The 19,707-nt window shown below is 39.5% G+C and overlaps 1 long non-coding RNA gene, 2 other non-coding genes and 2 pseudogenes across 3 annotated transcripts; all 5 read left to right on the forward strand.

Annotated features, from left to right (window-relative positions):
- Positions 1 to 5,855: 5,855 nt before the first annotated feature.
- LOC136207163 (uncharacterized) lies at positions 5,856 to 11,934 on the forward strand. The gene is made up of 3 exons (XR_010676600.1): positions 5,856 to 6,280; positions 6,429 to 6,534; positions 11,450 to 11,934. It is a non-coding gene; the product is annotated as an uncharacterized lncRNA (long non-coding RNA).
- LOC136207756 (U1 spliceosomal RNA) lies at positions 6,009 to 6,169 on the forward strand. Its single transcript, XR_010676883.1, has one exon. It is a non-coding gene; the product is annotated as a U1 spliceosomal RNA (small nuclear RNA).
- Positions 7,213 to 7,299, forward strand: LOC136207844 (small nucleolar RNA snoR127; annotated as a pseudogene).
- On the forward strand, positions 8,386 to 8,581 carry LOC136207524 (U2 spliceosomal RNA). The gene has a single exon (XR_010676670.1). It is a non-coding gene; the product is annotated as a U2 spliceosomal RNA (small nuclear RNA).
- Positions 9,582 to 9,680, forward strand: LOC136207829 (small nucleolar RNA snoR127; annotated as a pseudogene).
- Positions 11,935 to 19,707: the final 7,773 nt, after the last annotated feature.

Below are 19,707 nucleotides of genomic sequence, written 5' to 3' on the forward strand. Positions count from 1 at the left end.
GTAAGCACAGTAAACGGGTAAAGAAGTCAGCGAAATTACCTGCAAAATGAATGATGATGCCGAAAGTTTCCCCCAAGTGGAGCCATAATGATTTAGCAAAGGGGCAGCCAAAGAACAGGTGGTCCGTCAACTCCGTGTAGCACAGGCAGAGAGCACAGCGGGAAGCAAAGGCAAGACCATGTTTCTGCAAAACCTCATGCGTTGCAAGCTTATTCTAAAGTAATTTCCAACAGGTAATGGTGCGAGACGGGGGGATATGGCTGCCCCAAATGAAACCGTGCCACTGAACTTCTGTATCCTCAAGTTTGAGCCTCTTATACAACTGTTTCATCGAGAATTTACCGTTTGGGTCTGGCTCCCAATAACAGACGTCGGTTTCATTCCAACCGCGGGTAGTTGCCTGGATGCGGGAACACACAGGTTCCGGAATATGATCAATGTTCATCCAGAGATCCCCGATAAGACAATCGCTGAGAGAAGTGTTCAAAACCCGCTGCGCGGTAGGGGTTAACCCGAGTTGGTCCGCAACTGTTGGCCAAAGCCAATTATCTGTCCAAAGCTTTAGCTCAGTTTGTTGACCAATCCACCAACGAGATTGCTCTCTCAGCTGCTGATAAATGTTTCTGCAGGAAGCCCAAATTGATGAATTGGAAATGTGCAGACGAGGCAGGCCGGAAGGGGACAAAAATCGATTTTTGAAAATGTCAATGATGAAGGATTTCCCTTGAATAAGATCCCAGCTGAGTTTCCCCAGTAAGGCCGAGTTGAAATAGCCAATCTCTTTAATATCCAGTCCCCCCGCAGCGAGAGAACGACAACAAGTACGCCAGGCAACGGTGACTAGTTTACGAGTTTCAGTGCAACCCGTCCAAAGGAAGTTTCGAAGATGTCTGTTGATTCGGTTAATGAGTTTTACCGGCCACTTGTAGATTGAGAAGGCGTGCACTAAAGCTCATATGAAAGCTGACTTAATTAGAGTCAGTCGACCCGCAAATGAGAGAGAACGGCCCTTCCAATTGCTAAATTGTGCTAAAAAAACGATCCGTCATCCCGCTTAAGTGTCTGGATTTGGGCACGCCAGAGAACAAGGGGACGCCCAGGTAAATGAATGGAAGACTCGCCTGCTGAATCCCAAGCAAAGAAGCCAACCTAGCACGCCTACGGTTGGACACCCCAGATCCGAAGAAAATTGAAGATTTGTTCCAATTAACCACTTGGCCCGCGATTCTTCCATACAGGTTAAAGACCGAATTAATGCATTGCATATTACTGACAGTCGCCTTGCCGAAAAGGAGCAAGTCATCTACATAAAGAAGATGTGACGACATTGAAGATCTACGAGAATAAGACATTGGCCTGAAAGAATTCTCAGTTTCCAGTCGTTGAAGCCATCTACTGAGAAAGTCCTCAGCTAAGCCAAAGAAGATGGGCGAGAGCGGATCCCCCTGCCTCACACCCCTAGAGCAGCCAAAGTACCCCTTTGCGGATCCCCCAACTAACACCGAGAGCCTGGAGGAAGAGAGGATGTTGAGGACCCAGTCTCTAAATTTAAGAGAGAAGCCAAACGCTTCCATCACAGCTAACAGGAAATTCCAATCCAAAGTGTCGAATGCTTTGCGGATATCAATTTTAAGGGCCATGTTTCCTCCGTAGGTTTTCTTGTTCAGGAAATTTATTCCCTCAGAAGCCGCTGCGATACAGTGGTGGATGCTTCGCCCTTTAATGAAACCAAACTGATTTGGTGAAACAATTCTGGCGGCGATAGTGGCAAGCCTGTCCGCAAGGAGCTTCGAGATAATCTTGTAGCAAAAATTGCCAAGCACAATAGGCCGAAAGCAGTCAATACTATTAGCCCCAGGCACCTTTGGGAGCAATGCTATAAGGTTCGAATTCATACCCGGGAGGATGCATCCGCTTCTGAAAAAGTCAAATAACATGTTGCACACATCAGTGCCAATTATATCCCAATAGGCCTGATAAAAGGAGCTGCCAAAGCCATCTAGGCCCGGAGCACTGTCACGATCCATAGCGAAGACAGTTTTCTTTATATCTGCAGCAGACGGACAAACAATCAAGCACTCATTTTCTTCTTCTGTGACCATTGCAGGGATAACTGAACTAACTTCATAAAGATTACACGGGGGAGTAGAGTTTCTGAACAGCTCCGTGTAGAAGTCGACAATGTGCTGCGATATCTCATTCTCATTGCTGGACAGCTGACCGTTGATATACATGGAAGAGGTGCCAGTTTGCAGTTTCTTTACCTTAGACGCTCTATGGAAGAAAGATGAATTACGGTCTCCAGCAGTGAGCCATTTCGCTCGACTTTTTTCCCGAAGATGAATCTCCTGTCTTAGTAATTGCAGTTCTAAGTCCCCCTGCGTAGCCATCTCTTGAGCATGAAGTTCAGGATTAAGACCGTGCATACTAACCAACTGTTGGACCTCTGCAATTCGTTGATTCGCCCTTTGGATATTAGAGTCAACCTGACCAAAAATCTGTTTATTCCAAGCACGCAGAATCGGACGCAGTATTTTTAGCTTGTGGCACAGGAGTTGAGAAGGCGGGAGCGAGAGATTGGAGTTAATCCAATGTGATTTGATCACCTCTCGTAAGGACAAGTGAGTGATCCACATGGTGTGAAAACGGAACCGAGAAGTCTGAGCTGCCCCAATTCTACAGTTTAGGATCAAAGGACTGTGGTCTGAACAATGTCTAGGCAATGCTGAGCAAGTAATCGTATCCCAGTGATCCACAAAGGGTTCCGTGACCAGGACTCTATCCAGCCTGCACTCAACATGATCATTCCCCCGCCGGCCATTCGACCAGGTGAACTGCGCACCCGTCGTTTCCACCTCAACAAGCCCGCCAAGATTAATGAAACTCCGAAAATTCGCACAAGAGCGATTAGCTGGAGCCGCCCCAGTTTTCTCATGGGCTCCCGTCACTGCATTGAAGTCCCCCATAACAACCCATGCCTGATGAGGAGCCACCTGCAAACTCAACAAAGAGTGCCAGAGATCGAGTCGACCAACACAAGAATTATTCCCATACAGAAAGGAAACCAATTGCTTGGAAATGGGCGTCGAGACTTCTAGGGAGATATGTTGATCGTGAATTAGAATGCTCGAGGTGTTAACAGTACCCTTAGCCAGGACCCAAATTGACGGCCTGTTGTTTTCAGCCACCAGGACTAAGCCCAATGAATCCCAGAATTGCCTGGGCATACTATTAAAGTAAATTAACGGTTCAGCAATGCACAAAACGTCAGGTTTATGTGACTGACATAGCAGTCTAATCGCCCTTTGAGTTCTAGGGTGGCGAATGCCCCTGCAATTCCAAAATAAGACAATCATAAATACCGTTTAGGTGGCCGGCTCTGCCTCTTAGCTCGTACTTCACTAGACGGTTGCTATGGTTGCTTCATAGCTTTTTTCCTCTTAACGGTGCTCCAACCGAGCAGCGGATTCTCAGATGGATTCTCGATGGTCTGAACCACCCCTAGAGCTTGCTCAATATCCAAAATCTGATCGTCCTGGGACTGGTCTGCTCCTTTCTCATCTCTGACCACTAATTGAAGTGACTCTGGCCCCTGCGTGTCTTGCTCAGCGCACAAGGGGTTTTTCCAGCTCCAAAATGGGGAGCCTGCGGACTTGGGGTCCAGCTTGTGCAAATCGGTCATCTCAACCCGTAATGGAGTGGGGCCTGTGAAGATCTGAATAGCCCTTTCGGTGTTAGCTTCTTCCATTTCCGACTCACTGTCCGAACCAGAAGTGCACTCTGCCCACTGACTGTTCTGAACCTTTGAGCTCTCCCCTGTAGTTTGTATGTTTGTTGGTTTAACCCCATCACCCGTAGCGAGAGCGTGCTTAGGTTGCCAAGTGTATCTAGCAGGAGATCTGTCCCTGGGGGTTGCTGATAGGGGCTGCTTCCCATCTCTTCTCTGAACCTTTGGTTCTTCCCTTCCTGGATTCCGACGGTAGTTCATTGCTGAATGACCAACGGTTTTACATATAGAGCAGAAACCCGGAAGGTTTTTGTAGTCTAATTGAACCCATTGCCTCCTACTGTCCGTGTCCACACGAACTTTGAACTGTAAATCCTGAGCTAAATCCACATCAATTAGGACCCTGGCAAAGTGGCATAATTCCCCTTCTATGGTATTCCTATCGAACCTCAAAGGCGTGCCCACAGCACGAGCAATACTCGCAAGTATTCTTCGGTCCCAATACTCCCAAGGGAGGTTGTAGAAACGGACCCATACCTATGCAGATGATGATTTATAGGATTCCGGGTTAAATCCGGGTGACCAGGGGATAAAACGGATAATACCTGGTTTAAGAGTGATTGCCCCTTGCCCCTAGACGGCTTGAAGAGCTTCTGCAGACGGCATTATGATGTGATAGAAACCTCGTCCCAGCGAAATAAGCTTCCAATCCATCTGTTTGTTCCATATCGAGTTCAATTTGAGCTTAAGGTCAGCCTGCTTCCATGGCTTCTCCCCTTTCATGAGAGTAATCCGACCGATGATGGAATTTTTACACGCCTGAAGCCGTTCGTGATAAATTGCTTGGGGGATTTTCACGGCTTTGAAGCCGCCCTCCTCCGTGATTGCAGGTGGAACAGCCGCCTGCTCGATTGTTGGATTGTTGCTGCCGAGAAGGGTGGAGGCATAACTGCGACTGGCGGCGATTGGGGCTTCATTCCCAGCGCCCAAAGATTTAGAGAAAGCATCTCGACTGCACAGTCGGGATATGCAGGTTGGGCCAGATACGGTTGCGATCGGTGGGGTGTTCCGAGGATGTGTCGGGGGGTTTTGGTTTTCAGAGAAGGAGGTTTTGGAGAAGAGATGCGCGATGGCAAAGTCCGAGTCCATCGAGGAAGATGGCAGCGGAGACATGGAGATTCGCCGATTAGGGCGACAGCGGCGTCATTCGTAGCATCCGTTCTTTGGTCCCATCATATATTAATCAAGTTGGATTCTGTAATTATATACAAATTCAATGAGTTAATTAATTATCCTGAACCTTTGTTTGTCGGAAACAGAGATGGAAACCATCCTCTATAAGAATGTTTTTTTTTTTTTTTTGCGGGTGCACGTATTGAATTAGAGGTGATTATTATGTATTTTATATGAATCCAACTCAAAGTTATTGGATTAATGTTTTATTAAATATAATATGAGTCGTTTTTGGTTGATACGAGATTGATATTTTTAGGTTGGATTTAAATTGACATACTAACTCAAAAATAATAAATATTTAAAATTATTATTATATTCTTTCATGTTTCTATAATATTACTTTAATAATAGAAATAACATATAAATGATCAGTGAGTACGACTTGTTGACTGAAAGATTTGTTGCAGAGGTGGGCACGGTTCAATTAGGAAGTTTTTTGAATCTAAATGACTATCGGTTTTTATAACATTAAAACGGAAATCGGTCCATATATATTGGTTAACTTATGTTTTCGGTTAATAATTTTTAATTATCTCAATGGTCAATAAAAACATGAAAAAGCACGAAAAAAAAAATGTCTATGGTTTACCCAATTTGCAAATAGAGGTATGTGGTTTCTAATATTAATTTTAGTTTTTTCATTAAATAATATAATTTTATTTAAATACATGGATTTGTGCGGGCTGGGTTTGGGATTTGATTTTTAAACCCGAACCCGAACCCGTATAAATTCATAGCAAGCTGGACTGGATATATATAAGTGTAAGCCTGTTGAGTCCGGTCCGAACCCGGCCCATGGACAGGTCTAGATTGGAGTGAGGGTATGAAACTAGTTTTTCCATCTTCGTTTGTCTTTAGAACGAAAATCTCCATTTTTGTCCCCTAAGAAATCATTATTCCTCCAACAGATTTTTTAACTTTCCGTATCCGGTCGTAACTCATAACGGTGGAAGAAAAGCCCTGAGAGTTAGTCCCACATCGGAAAGCACTAGCAGGATAATGAAGCAGCAATGGTATAAATGAGACTGAAGATCGAAAGAGCAACATACTTACCTGGACGGGGTGAATGGGTGATCAATGAGGCTCATGGCCTAGGGTAGTGACCTCCATTGCACTCTGGAGGGGTGCTTCCCTAAAGTCTCCCCAAGAGGGAGAGCTTACGTCATAATTTGTGCCAGTGGGGGCCTGCGTTCGCGCGGCCCCCTTCCAATTCCAGTTTCATTTTTTTTATTTGATTGTTGATTTCAGAAATTTGCAGAAGTTGGATAGTCTTCTGTTCAAGCATTATTTATTTTGAAGTTTCCTCAGCACAAACAGGTATTTCTACTTGTTAACCTAGTCTCTTCATCCAATTAGTGGAGGCGATTGTTTGTTTATTTTATGTAACAACAAACAATTAGTTAATGCTTACTTGTCTCTCTGGGAAGATGATATTCCTTAATTGTTATTTGTTGTTATCACTTAGGGATTCGATTGTTTCTGTTGGGGGCAGTTTGATTATCTACTGGATCAGTCTATGTTTCAGCTTCCTCTTTCGTTGCTAAAGACAGCACTCGGGCATCCATTCCAAGGTAAAACAGGGGAGATGCCTTTTAGTTTGTTTTACATCAAATTTGAACTGGTTTTGAGCTCCCTTTAAGTACGTGTTAGAAAGAAGTTGTTGCTTGGGTATATGAATAACTAAGAGGAGTTATAGTTTCATTTTATGATGCTTTTGAAACTCTTCTTACATCAAATTTGAACTGGTTTTGAGCTCCCTTTAAGTACGTGTTAGAAAGAAGTTGTTGCTAGGGTATATGAATAACTAAGAGGAGTTATAGTTTCATCTAATGATGCTTTTGAAACTGAGGGACTTCAAAGTTAAAATCATGGAGATCATATGCTTGTATTTTGGTTTTGTTTTTTATTGTTTCACGCTTGTTTCACTGGTGGTTACATGTTTTTAAAGTTTCAAAAATTGAAGAATAAAAAATAAAAAATTAAAGTTAATTCAATGCTTCAGGCTTGTTTCTCTGGTGGTTGCATGTTTTTATTATTATTTATGGGCTATGTAAGAGTGATGGAACTTGCAATGTGCATTTCGTAAATTTCAGACTTGGGTAGTGAACTTTCTGTTTTGTTGAGTGATAAATAGTTCAAAGGTAGTTTGCTATTTTGCTTCATGGTGTTCCATTTACCTGTAACGCTAGAATTTTACAGCCATAGAGTATTAATTCTATTTGCCCCTCAATTTTTTTAGTTCCCCCTCTCTGGAATGATGTTATTTAGCCAAATCAGAAACATATGTGCTCCATAAGGCAATGTCTGTCTTCAAGGCTTGGGTTAGTTATTGCAGAGGCACATAGATGCCTCTTGTGTAACGCTCAATCAAGCGTGTGATATGGTGCCTTGTGTAGAAGCGCGTCCTTTGTTGATCACTTAGGGACTGGTTGTTTGCTGAACAGAGTCATGATCCTTTGTTTGCTCTGCATCTATGGAGTGTTGATTATTACTAAGGAATGGAGATAGAGAAAGAAGTTCAAAGAAAATCTCAAAACTGGGACTTTCATGACTTGGTTTTTGTTTTCATAATTATGAATGGAAATGCTTGATGCAATGCAGTTGTCTATTCCATGTAATTTGATTGCATTAATACCCAGTGGTAATTTTAGAACTACTGATACAGGTCAGTTGTCTGGGTGAAGTAATTGAGAGATGCTAATTTACTTCTCCCTAAACAAAATCACGTTGTGACTTATTAGGATTATAGAATGCATGCGTCAGTTCGTGGATGGAATGTGGTTGTCTTTTCCTTATAACCTAATTCTAGTGTATGTTTTTTGGTTCTGTGTGAACTACCACTTGTGGATACAAGTTAGTTGTTTGGTTTAAGTGATTGAGAGATCCTAGTTTACTTGTCCTGCTCTACCTAAACCTAGCTGATTTTCTAGGGAGTTCATTAAATTATTATTCTGGGACGTCTACCATCTGAATCTTGATGCTTTGTTGACCCTTTGTTTGGCTTCGTGTCATCCATTCCCTTATTGGAGGCTGAGTTCTCTCAATTTTCCAGGGGAATTTAAGTACCAGGGGTGATGTTTCCATTATTATCCTTTGTTTGCTTTGCGTCTTGCCAGTCTTGATTGTTTCTCTGTATGGAAAATTAGCCCTGTATGAATGAATATAAGTTACCAGCTTGCTATTTTGTTGTGAAGCATTATGGCCATCTTGATATGCAAAATGGTATTCAGAGGGATAAAATGGTTGTGTTTGATGGAAACACTTTGCCTTGGTCTGGTATTCAGCAGGTAAATTTGTTGACAAGGCCTTAAAGTGAGTGAGGAAGTGTGTCATTTACTTTACAAACATCCCACATTGGAAAGAAAGCTCTTTGAGGACCAAGAAGTGAACTATAAAGAGAGAAGCCTAACAATGGTAGAAGCATACCTTTCTCGGCCTTTTGGCTAAGATCAAGTGTAGTATCTGTTCTTATCAGTTTAATATCTGATATGTGGACCAATGGTCCACACGATATTAAATTAATTTTTTTAGGGGGAAGCCCTATATTAATGGCTTGCCATTAGGGTCTTCAAGAGTCGCCATTGCGTTGCACTATAGCGTTGGCCTGGCTCACCTCTCCAATTCCAGTTATAGTATTGGCCTTTCTCGCTGAGTTCTATTTGAAATTGGAGCTAATAAATTGATGTCAGACTCTGTTTTAGTGGTAAATTTGCTCACACAAGAGAGCGTTCCTTCCATTGAGTTAGATGTTAAAAGGAATTTTTTGTTTGGGTATATGATTAGCTAAAAGAAGTTAATAATTTCATTAGGTCGATGTTTGTGAAACAGGGGCACTTCAAGTAATTTCAATTATGATGGATCCATTTGTTGTGTTAAGTATACTACTGTTTTCTAGATTATATTGGTCGTCTAATTGTATTATACGGAAAAAAAATAATTACATTGAAGAAAACATTATTTAGAATTTAAATAATGAGGAATATCTCCCGAGGAACCGAATCATCTTTGCTTCATTTCATCAATGGGGAGCGGTATGGAGATATGGAGATCTCTATCTGGACGGAAACATGGATGGAATGAGTAGTTTCCATTATCAGCCTACCTTTTGCAACCCTATTTACGATAGTTACAGCCCTATCTAGACGGAAACATGGATGGAATGAGTAGTTTCCATTAGGGTCTTTAAGAGTCGCCATTGTGTTGCACTATAGCATTGGCCTGGCTCACCCCTCCAATTCCAGTTATAGTATTGCCCTTTCTTGCCCCTTGAGTTCTATCTTTAGAGTTTTTGATTTTTAATTTGTTGACTTCTATTTGGAATAGCATAGTACTGGTTGGTATTGGAGCTAATAGATTCATGCCAGACTCTGTTTTAGGGGTAAATTCTCTCACACAAGTGAGCGTTCCTTCCATTGAGTTAGACAACAGGGGTAAATTTGCTAATAGATTGTGGTTCAAAGTATATAATCTTTTTTGTGCTTCACGGTGTTCCATTTTACATGTAATGCTAGAATTTTGGGTCCTGATGAGGTTATTTTTGTTCTGTTTGCCTCTCAAACCACGCCATATCTTCTGAGGCATTCCAAATGAGCTTATTAATGTTTTTAGTCCCCCATCTCTGGAATGATGTTATTTAGCCAAATCAGAAACAGATGTGCTCCATAAGGCAATGTCTATGTCGTCAAGGCTTCGGTTGGTTGGTTGTTTGCTGACCAGAGTCATTATACTTTGTTTGCTATTCATATATGGAGTGTTGATTATTACTAAGGAGTGGAGATAGAGAAAGAAGTTCAAAGGAAATTTCAAACTGGGACTATCGTGACTTGGTTTTTGTTTTTATAATTATGAAACAGAAACGCTTGATACAATGCGGTTGTCTATTCCCTGTACTTTGATTGCAGTAATACCTAGTGGTAATTTTAGAACTACCATCAATTGTCTAGGTGAAGTAATTCAGAGATGCTAATTTACTTCTCCCTAAACGTCTTCTATATATTTATAAAGAAATGCAAATGCCATTCCTGAGAAGCGTATAAACATAATCACATGTGGATGCAATATGGTTGTCTTTTCCTTATGAGTTAAGTTTAGCGTATGTTTTGTGGTTCTGTGTGAACTACCGTTATTTGATAAAAGTCAGTTGTCTTGTTGAACTTGAAGTGATTGAGAGATATTAGGTTACTTCTCATGCTCTCGTAAAAGTAGCTGATTTTCTAGCGAGTTTATTAATTATTATTTGTGCATGTTTGCGATCTGAATCTTGACGATTTCTTGACTTGTGGTGTCTCACGTTCTTGAACTAAGTTTGTTATTTTGACTTACTTTTTGCTGATGCTTATATTTGCTTTGATTCTTGGGGTCATCCATTCCCTTGTTGGAGGCTATGTTCTCTCAATATTAATGGGAATTCATGTTTCAGCTTCCTCTTTCGTTATTAAAGGCAGCCTGAGGCATTCCTAGGTGAAATTGCGGAGATGCCTTTTAGGTTGTTTTACATCAAACTTGAAGTTGTTTAAACTCCGTTTGATGATTTTTGGACGTTAAAAGGAAATTTTCGTTTGGGTATATGAATACCTAAAAAGAAGTTAGAGTTTGATTAGATAGATCCTTGTTAATTAAATGATGATATAGATGATGAGTCGAGGATGGAACTTTTATTTGTAAATAATGTCGTTTGTTCTAGCGTTATTTATATGTGTTGCAGCTTGTTCCTTTGCGTTAAGTGTAGCCAAGGTTTCTCTCCTATAGTATACCCAGCTTGCAATTCTATTTTAGGTTTACTACTAGCGTGTGAAAACGGATAGACAATCAGCCATATAAGCACAGTCTATCTGGTTCTCACTGATTGTTCAAGTTTATTCTTGGCATAGTCCTTTTTGTTATTTTCCTCCTTTGTATGCTGTATTTTTCATGCTGTTGTTAGTTTATTTATTTATGATGGTAGGCTATTGCTTTTTGCATTTTTGGGAAGTTGATATTCGATAATCATTGAACTCTCTTTATCAATTAGGCTTTTGATACCTAGCCTTAGGCACTAGGTTAAGGCTTGATTGTTTACTGCACATGCTTTGTCATTTATGTTTCAGCTTCCTCTTTCGTTACTAAAGGCAGTCCCGAGGCATTCCAATACGTGAAATTGCAGAGATGCCTTTTAGGTTGTTGTACGACCAATCTCTAAATTGTTTATACTACGTTTTGTGATTTTTAGGCACTAAAAGGAATCTTAGATCCATGAAATATTAATTATCTTGGAAATAAAGACTGTGATAATGGAATAAGAGGGTAAAATGGGAATCGAAGGACATATGGTTTACCGGCTTAGCTGGAGTTTGTTGAGGGTGAAGGAGAGAATACCTATGTTGCACAGAAACAGGAAACGCAGAAACACTAGGGATCACTTGTAGCACTTGATTTCTCTGTTGTAAAATGTATATATAATTTTTCTGGTTACAGCCTAATGTGATAGATCGGTCGGGTATTGTACAGGCGGAATTGGTCTGTTCCTATTATGCTAGTATATATATTACAGGTGGTTTAGAGCTTTGTTCCACAATCAGAAAACGTTGTAGATTCAAGACACAGGTGATATTTAGTACGCTGCAAGACACAGGTGATATTTAGTACGCTGCGTCGAGTCGTGATGCGAAATAATCAGAGATGGGGGGTTTGGCTGGGAGTTCAATCAACTCAACAACATTGCATATATAATGCTTTTGCTCCCATTGATTATTGCCAAACTTTACTCTTGGAGCACAGCCTGAGTTTACCTAGAACTGCCATCAATTGATATAGGTAAGTTTTGTGTTTGAAGTGATAGAGAGATACTATTACTAGTTTACTTCTCTCGCTCTCCCTAAACGTTCTCTATAGCTGATTTTTTAGAGAGTTAATTATAGGGTTGTCATGTGATAAATTGTACCACGTGATCGTGATTATATGACATAAAGGCAACAAAAATGATAATTGTGTCAGATGACTATCGTGTTAATAATGGACATGTGTTATCTCCGACGATAATTTTCTTTTTATTTATTATTTTTTAGTAGTGTAAATAGTACATGATCTCTAATATCATTTGTTCTAAATTGACCACATGAAATGCCACTAAATCACTTTTTGATAGGTAAGCATGTTAGTAACCAATGATATTTCAAGACAACGGGTATTTATATTGATCAACGGTTATTTGAAATTTATGTCAAAATTCAAGGACTTTATGTCGTAGTACGAAGTGAGGGTTATTATGTTAGTAACATCAAAGTTGAGACCAAGAAATCGATATTTGTCTAGCTTACTTGATTGAGCTTCTGAACTTTGAAAATATCTTGTTAGTCTTTTGAATTTGTCTAAAATATCTCATTAGCCTTTTAAGTTGACGAGTAAAAATAAGAAGCGATTCAGATAAGTTAAAACATGTATTATCTTAAGCAAGTGCAAAGATTAACAGACTATTATAACCACTTTAGGAGACAAATAGATCACTTTAAACAAGTTTGGAGGATCAATAGAGTCATTGTAAACAAGTTCAAAGAGATAATGAGACGTTTTCAAAATTCAGGGGTCAATTGAATAATCAGAACAAATACAATGAGTTTTTGGTATATTGAGTTCTTATATATATAATGACACTTTTAAAGGATAAGGTTGATCCAACGAACACATATGTACAATCTCTAAGTGGTTTAAGATATATCATAAGAAAAAATAGTTATAATTGATATACTTAATCCACTTCTCTTATTTAAAGAAATATAGATTGTTGGATAGATTATTATCTAATTAAACTAAATTATTCAATTATGAAGATTAAATTAAGGTTTTACAAATGAAGTAATGAAAATAGAGTCAAATGATAAAATATTTATAAATTGATTTAATATACTAACTAGACTTATAATTACATGGTAAGTTGTAATGATTTCTAATTTACTTTCTCAATCTAAATTAGATTACTAAATAATAAAATATGAGGAAATTAATTTTCAATTCTCACTTATTGAATAAATTAATAAAATACATATATTGCAAATATATTGATCAACATTCTATGGTCTTTCTAGTGATAGAAGATGATCATTTCTTCATTTACTTGATTAAGAATAAATTTCTCAATTTAATTTCTAATTTGTAAAGATCAATAAATAAACTAACTAAAAATATTCATATGAAGAAATTTTGTAATTTTTTTTTGTAAAAGTAATTCTATTAAGTAATGAAAACAATATAAACCATTTGGTGATTATCATACGAATATATAAATATAAAATGTAATGCAAGTACAAGAAGAAAAGAAGAAGTAAAATAAACATATAAACCTGATTTCAAAACCGAACATAAAAATCCATGAACTGTCATTTTTACGCGTCATCACTAGGTGAATTCAGTGGTGTTGGAGAAAATTTAATTTTTTGCTTTTAAAAGTATGACATCAAGTTTCATGTTAATGACTTGTGCTCCCGAAGCATCTCCGTCACTTTATGCTCGATCGTACCAACTTGTGCCACCAAATTTGGGTGGTTTCCTTTCATGACATTCGACCTGTAAAGCACTTGCTTCCAACCCTTTATCTCTGTAGTTGGAGCATCCATATCCGCAGTCTCATCATCATCATCGTCCTCATCTTCATCTTCACTCACATCTTTTCAAACTCCAACTAGTTCAAGTCTGCCGACCAATTTGGAATCAAAACTTCGACATTTCACATGACAAAATAAAACAAATAACATGACAAGTTGCAAGACACATACATGCACAAATTCAGGTCTTCAACCGTGTAGAATCTCTATTAACAACCTACTTTCTATAGGAGCATATTCAACGGCGGTGACTTCGATCGCCTATTAGCTAGATCTTGCTTCGTCAAACCTCTCCTAACCAGATACTTTCGAAGACCATTCTTCTTCCACCTCGAGACGATCCGCCATCTAGGAAGAATACATAAACCACTCGTTATCCAAGTAATTCTTAATCAACTCCTCACAGTCACGTTTTGGCTCAGGAAAAAACCTACTAGCCATCTCACCACCTCCAACTCACGCGTAGTCAGCTATCGAGGAACTATTTGGCTTCGGGGTCCCTTTCACAGCAAACGGGAAGGCCAAGTCTTCAGTTTTTACTTTGAAGTAGCAGTGTTGCCATTCTGGAGGCTTGGAATTTAATCCCCGGACCAGTTTTAAAGTGCAGATGCATCTTGCTCACATGCTGCGACTGCTTTGATGCCATGGGCCAAAAAAATACCGAAAAACCAACCCGGTCAACCGAAACTGATGCGAACCCATGAGGAACAGTACCTCGAAAACCCGACAACTAGATTTGAACCCAAGGAAAGCTAACGAATCAGGGTCAGACAGAAAAGAACCCTTACAAAACTAAGTTGTAAAGACCCGATCCCAGTCTCCAATAGTTAAAGATTTAATCCCGAACTGTTCAAAGTAGTGCCCCAAAAAACACAAGAGAAACCACTCACAAACTCTTAAGAGTAATGTTTTTATTAAGATAGAAAAACTGCCTTACAAACAGAAATCAAACCTATATATATATAGAGAATTACAACCGTGTGAATTCAGAGTATTGACTTAATATTCAAAATCAGCTACCCATAAATATGAATTGATAAGGTTGCTTGCTGCCCACTATATTTGACTTGATAAAATACAAATCTATTGCATACAAACAAAAGATACATTAATTGTTCTTTGTTTGTGTTATTTTCTTACCAATTATTGTTTCTTGCCATGCTTGTGTCGGATGGGTTTTGAGCTTGTCCAATTCACATTAATTTCTTTTCCCATAAATCCAAACCACTAAAATTCATATAGTAATTTTTGAAATAATTTCACCGCTCGATTCGTTTAGTTCGTGTTTGGTTTCTTTGATATACCCGCTTTCTGAGTAACCCAAGAGTTATGAAAAAGTTAGAGCTTCCTGAATTTCATTTGTGTCAATTTGGTCCGACATATCTAACATTTGCACCACATATGTTTGGAGCTCCTCTTCAAACTGCTTAGCACGTGCTCGAGTAACAGGTCCATCTGGTAGACGTATTCGCTCTATGTGAGAATCCAGATTTTTAGTCCGGGTTATATCATTCCCTCCCTCCTTAAAAGGATTCGACCTCGAATCAGAATCTGCATCATAAGAAGATAAATCAGTAACATTGAAAGTAGCAGATACATTATACTCACCAGGTAAATCAATTTTGTAAGCGTTGTCATTAACACGCTCCAAAACTCGAAAAGGACCATCGCCTCGGGGTTGAAGCTAATTTTTACGAAGTCCTAGAAATCTCTCTTTTCGAAAATGCACCCATACTAAATCACCAGGTGCAAACACTACGCATTTGCGATGTTGGTTTACTTTAGAAGCAACCCGTCTATTTTTCTCTTCAATGTGCTTGCGAACCTTCTCGTGAATGGATTGCACCAATTCTGCCTTTTTAGTGCCATATGTACTAGACCTGGCATCCACAGGTAAAGGTAGTAAATCCATAGGAGTAAGAGGGTTAAGACCATAAACAACTTCAAATGGCGAAAACAAAGTAGAGGAGTGAATACTACGATTATATGCAAATTCTACCATAGGTAAACACTCTTCCCAATTCTTAAGATTTTTTCCAACCACGGTACGCAAAATCTGACCATGAGTTCGATTAACGACCTCGGTTTGTCCATCCGTTTGAGGATGACAAGCAGTAGAATATAAAAGCTTAGTACCCAATCGACTCCACAAAACACGCCAAAAATGACTTAAAAATTTAGCATCTCGGTCGGATACTATAGTTTTTGGGACTCCATGCAACTTAAAGACCTCTCGAAAGAAAAGGTCAGCAACGTTCGTAGCGTCATCGATTTTGTTGCATGCAATGAAATGCGCCATTTTGCTAAATCTATCAACCACGACAAAAATGGAATCACGACCTTTCTTTGTCCTAGGTAACCCAACAATAAAGTCCATAGAAATATCTACCCAGGGTTCCGTAGGCACGGGTAACGGGGTATAGAGACCTTGGGACAAAACCTTAGACTTAGCCTTTTTACAAGCGATGCACCTAGAACAAAGTCTGTTGACATCCCTACGCATCTTTGGCCAAAAGAAATATTCATGAAAAATATCTAAAGTCTTACGAACCCCAAAATGTCCCATCAGTCCACCATCGTGGGCTTCCCGAATAAGCAATTCTCGATATGAACATTGTGGCACGCATAGTCTATTTTCACGGAATAAAAAGCCATTAAGCAAATAGAATTTGTCCACATCAGACTTACCGCATGCAAGATACATATCACCAAAATCAACATCACCTTTATACAACTCTTTAAGATGTGTAAATCCCAAGAGCTTAGTATTCAAGGAACTTAAAAGAATATACCTGCGCGATAGTACATCAGCCACCACATTTTCTTTACCTTGCTTGTATTGAATAGTATATGGAAAAGTCTCAATGAACTCCATCCACCGGGCATGTCGTCTATTCAACTTACCTTGTCCCTTGAGGTGTTTTAAGGACTCATGATCAGAATGAATAACAAACTCCTTAGGCCAAAGGTAATGCTGCCATGTTTCCAACGCCATCACTAGAGCGTATAACTCTTTGTCATAGGTGGGGTAATTAAGTGCAGCCCCACTCAACTTCTCACTAAAGAAAGCAATTGGTCTTTTATCCTGCATCAAAACAGCACCAATACCTATGTCGGAGGCATCACATTCAATCTTAAATGCTATGAAATGACTTTTTGATTTGTTTACCTTGCTGACAAGCATTACAAAGTTGATCTTTTTCGTACTTTAATTTGGGTAATCCCTCAACTAATTGCTTTCTAGCTAGTTTGGCAAGGAGGTCCATGCTGACATGCCCAAGTCTCCTATGCCATAGCCAGGAGTTGTCCTCTTTTGACACTAAGCATATACTTTTTGAAAATTGTTTTTCCAAACTCAACATGTAAACATTTTCTACACGAGGGGCTGTTAAAATCAAATCATTTGTTTTTCCCTCGAGTATCTGACACTTAGTATCATCAAATATAACCTTCCTTCCACTCTTGCAAAGCTGAGCTACGCTTAGAAGATTATATTTGAGACCTTTAACTAAGGAGACTGACTCAATTTTAGGGTTACCTCCGATAGTTCCTGAGCCAACTATCTTGCCCTTCTTGTTGTCTCCAAAGCTTACACTACCTCCTCGTTTAAGCTCTAGTGTAATGAACTGAGTTTCATCACCTGTCATGTGTCTTGAGCATGCGCTGTCTATATACCAAAGTTTTGATTTCTCCACGCATGTCAAGCTGACCTGCATTTTAAACTATTCATCTTTAGGTACCCAATTCTTTTTGGGTCCTTTCTTGTTAGTGTAAACAGGTGCAAAGTCGTATTTCAACTTGTGACGACATACTTTTGTAGTATGGCCACTTTTACCACAGAAGCCACACATAGTTACCCTTTGAGGGTGATATTGAGTGTGGTCAGCATTGTTGTGCTGAGCATGCCAGCATACCTTGGTAGTATGACCTTTCTTACCACAGAAGTCACATTGGACAGTCTGTTTGTTATGCCAGCACACAGCTTTTGTGTGTCCTTTCTTCCCACAACAGCTACATTGAGTAAACTGTTTATGTTGACCAGTACCTGAGTACTCAGCATGGGGTTTATTCTTAGTTGAACCTTTTATTTGGTTCTGTAAAGTTGTGACATCCTTTCTAAGTTTCTTTGACTCATTTTGAACCTCCGTGACAAACTTATGTAAGATTTGCATGTTCGTATGTAAATCTGAGTTGTCCTGGAGGAGATATTGGAGGTCACTCAGCTTGACCTCCTCAATCTCGTCACAGCGCCTGCTGAGTGCCTTAATCCTTTTGTTACACTTCTTAGTTAGTGTATATAAGTCACTCAGGGAATTTACCATTTCGTTTCTAAGCAAAAGTAAGGATGTTACCTCATTGTTGTTTTCCTCCTGCTCAGAATCTTCAGAGAGGTCGGCTTGCTCAGATTGAGATTGGTCAGCTCCATCATCTGCCATGAAACATATGTTGGCTGTTTCATTTTGCTCAGCTTCAGATGATGTTGACTCATCACTGTCACTCCACGTGACCACCATTGCCTTTTTGCTTCCATTCTTATCTTTCTTCAGATTAGGACAGCTTGACTTAATATGCCCAGTTTGATGGCATTCATAACATGTGACAGGCTTGGAGCTGTCCTTTTTGTATCTGGTGTCACTGGACTCAGCTTTATATCTGTCTCCTCTCTTGTATGGCCGCTTACTATTTCTTTCATTTCTTCTGAACAGCTTTTTCATTTTTCTAGTAAACATGGCCATTTCCTCATCATCAGTTGACTCACCTTCTGTGGAGTCAGCTTTCATCACTAGTGATTTCTGTTTCTTATCCTCAGATTTTTCTTTAGCTTCAAAGTTTTTTATGGGTCAGCAAGGAACCGATCAGCTCATCATATTTGTATGTGGTCAGATCCTGAGCTTCCTCTACAGCTGTCTTCTTGGCTTGCCAGCTTTTGGGAAGACTTTGTAAGATCTTCTTCACTTGTTCTTCTTCAGTGAAATTCTTACCGAGTCTTTTAAGCTCATTTATTATATTGGTGAACCTGGCATTCATTGCTGAGATGTCCTCATTATTAGTCATCTCGAACAGCTCATACAATCGCATGTGTTGGTTCACTTTGGATTCCTTGACCTTGCTGGTGCCTTCATAAGTTACTTCCAGCTTTTTTCAGATCTCCTGTGCTGACTCACAACCTGAAATCTTATTGTATTCTGCAGCATCTAGAGCACAGTGAAGCATATTGATAGCCGAAGCATTATTTTGTAATTTTCTGAGGTCATCCTCTGTCCACTCAGTTTCACTCTTGATAACTTTCTCATTATCAACAGTTTTATAAGGTATATGTGGACCTTGAACTATTGCAAGCCATGCACTCATGTTTGTGGCTTGAATAAAGTTCTTCATCCTATTCTTCCAGAATGTATAATTAGATCCAAAGAATAGGGGAGGTCTAGTGATTGATAATCCCTCAGGGAGTATCTGTGTTGTTTGGTTTCCTGGGAGGAAACGAGTGCTATTCTCACCCATTTTTCGGGATCAGCTCAAGATTGTTAGATCTTTGAGTAGTGAGCTTTGGCTCTGATACCACTTGTTGGTCCCTAGTAATTAGTTCCAAGGGGGGGTTAGGAACTAATGTAACTTTTTATCTTTTAATTATGCTGACTTAATGTTATTTTAAGAGTTTAATAACTCAGCGTGTTGGTCAGCACGGGCGTTTGATTAGCCAGACAGTTTTAGTTCTATGCTGACTAAGACTGCTTGACTTGAGAGTTGGGAATTGACACTTGAAAGGTCAGCTTCCAACTTAGCACTCAAATTTACTCAGTTTCAGTTTTAACAATTTATAAGCTGAGTAAATACAACAAGCAACACATGCACACACACACACACACACACACACACACACATATATATATATATATATATTGAGAGAGAGAGTTTAGAAGTTACTCAGCACGACTTATCCTGGTTCGGCCTCTCTGCCTACGTCCAGTCCCTAGTTTCTCCTGGGATTTTCAATCCAATACTGAGCTCTTTCAAGGTAGAGCACAAACCCTTTACAAGGCAGTGAGTATGCAAGAGTACGTCCTCTATTCGTCTACTCAGCTCCTACTAAGTACTACAACCCAGCACTTAGATTTTTCTACCACTGAATACTTACAACCAAGTACTCAGCTCAACACTCTCAATATT

Source organism: Euphorbia lathyris, chromosome 9, assembly GCF_963576675.1.
Source record: "Euphorbia lathyris chromosome 9, ddEupLath1.1, whole genome shotgun sequence".
Taxonomy (NCBI): domain Eukaryota; kingdom Viridiplantae; phylum Streptophyta; class Magnoliopsida; order Malpighiales; family Euphorbiaceae; genus Euphorbia; species Euphorbia lathyris.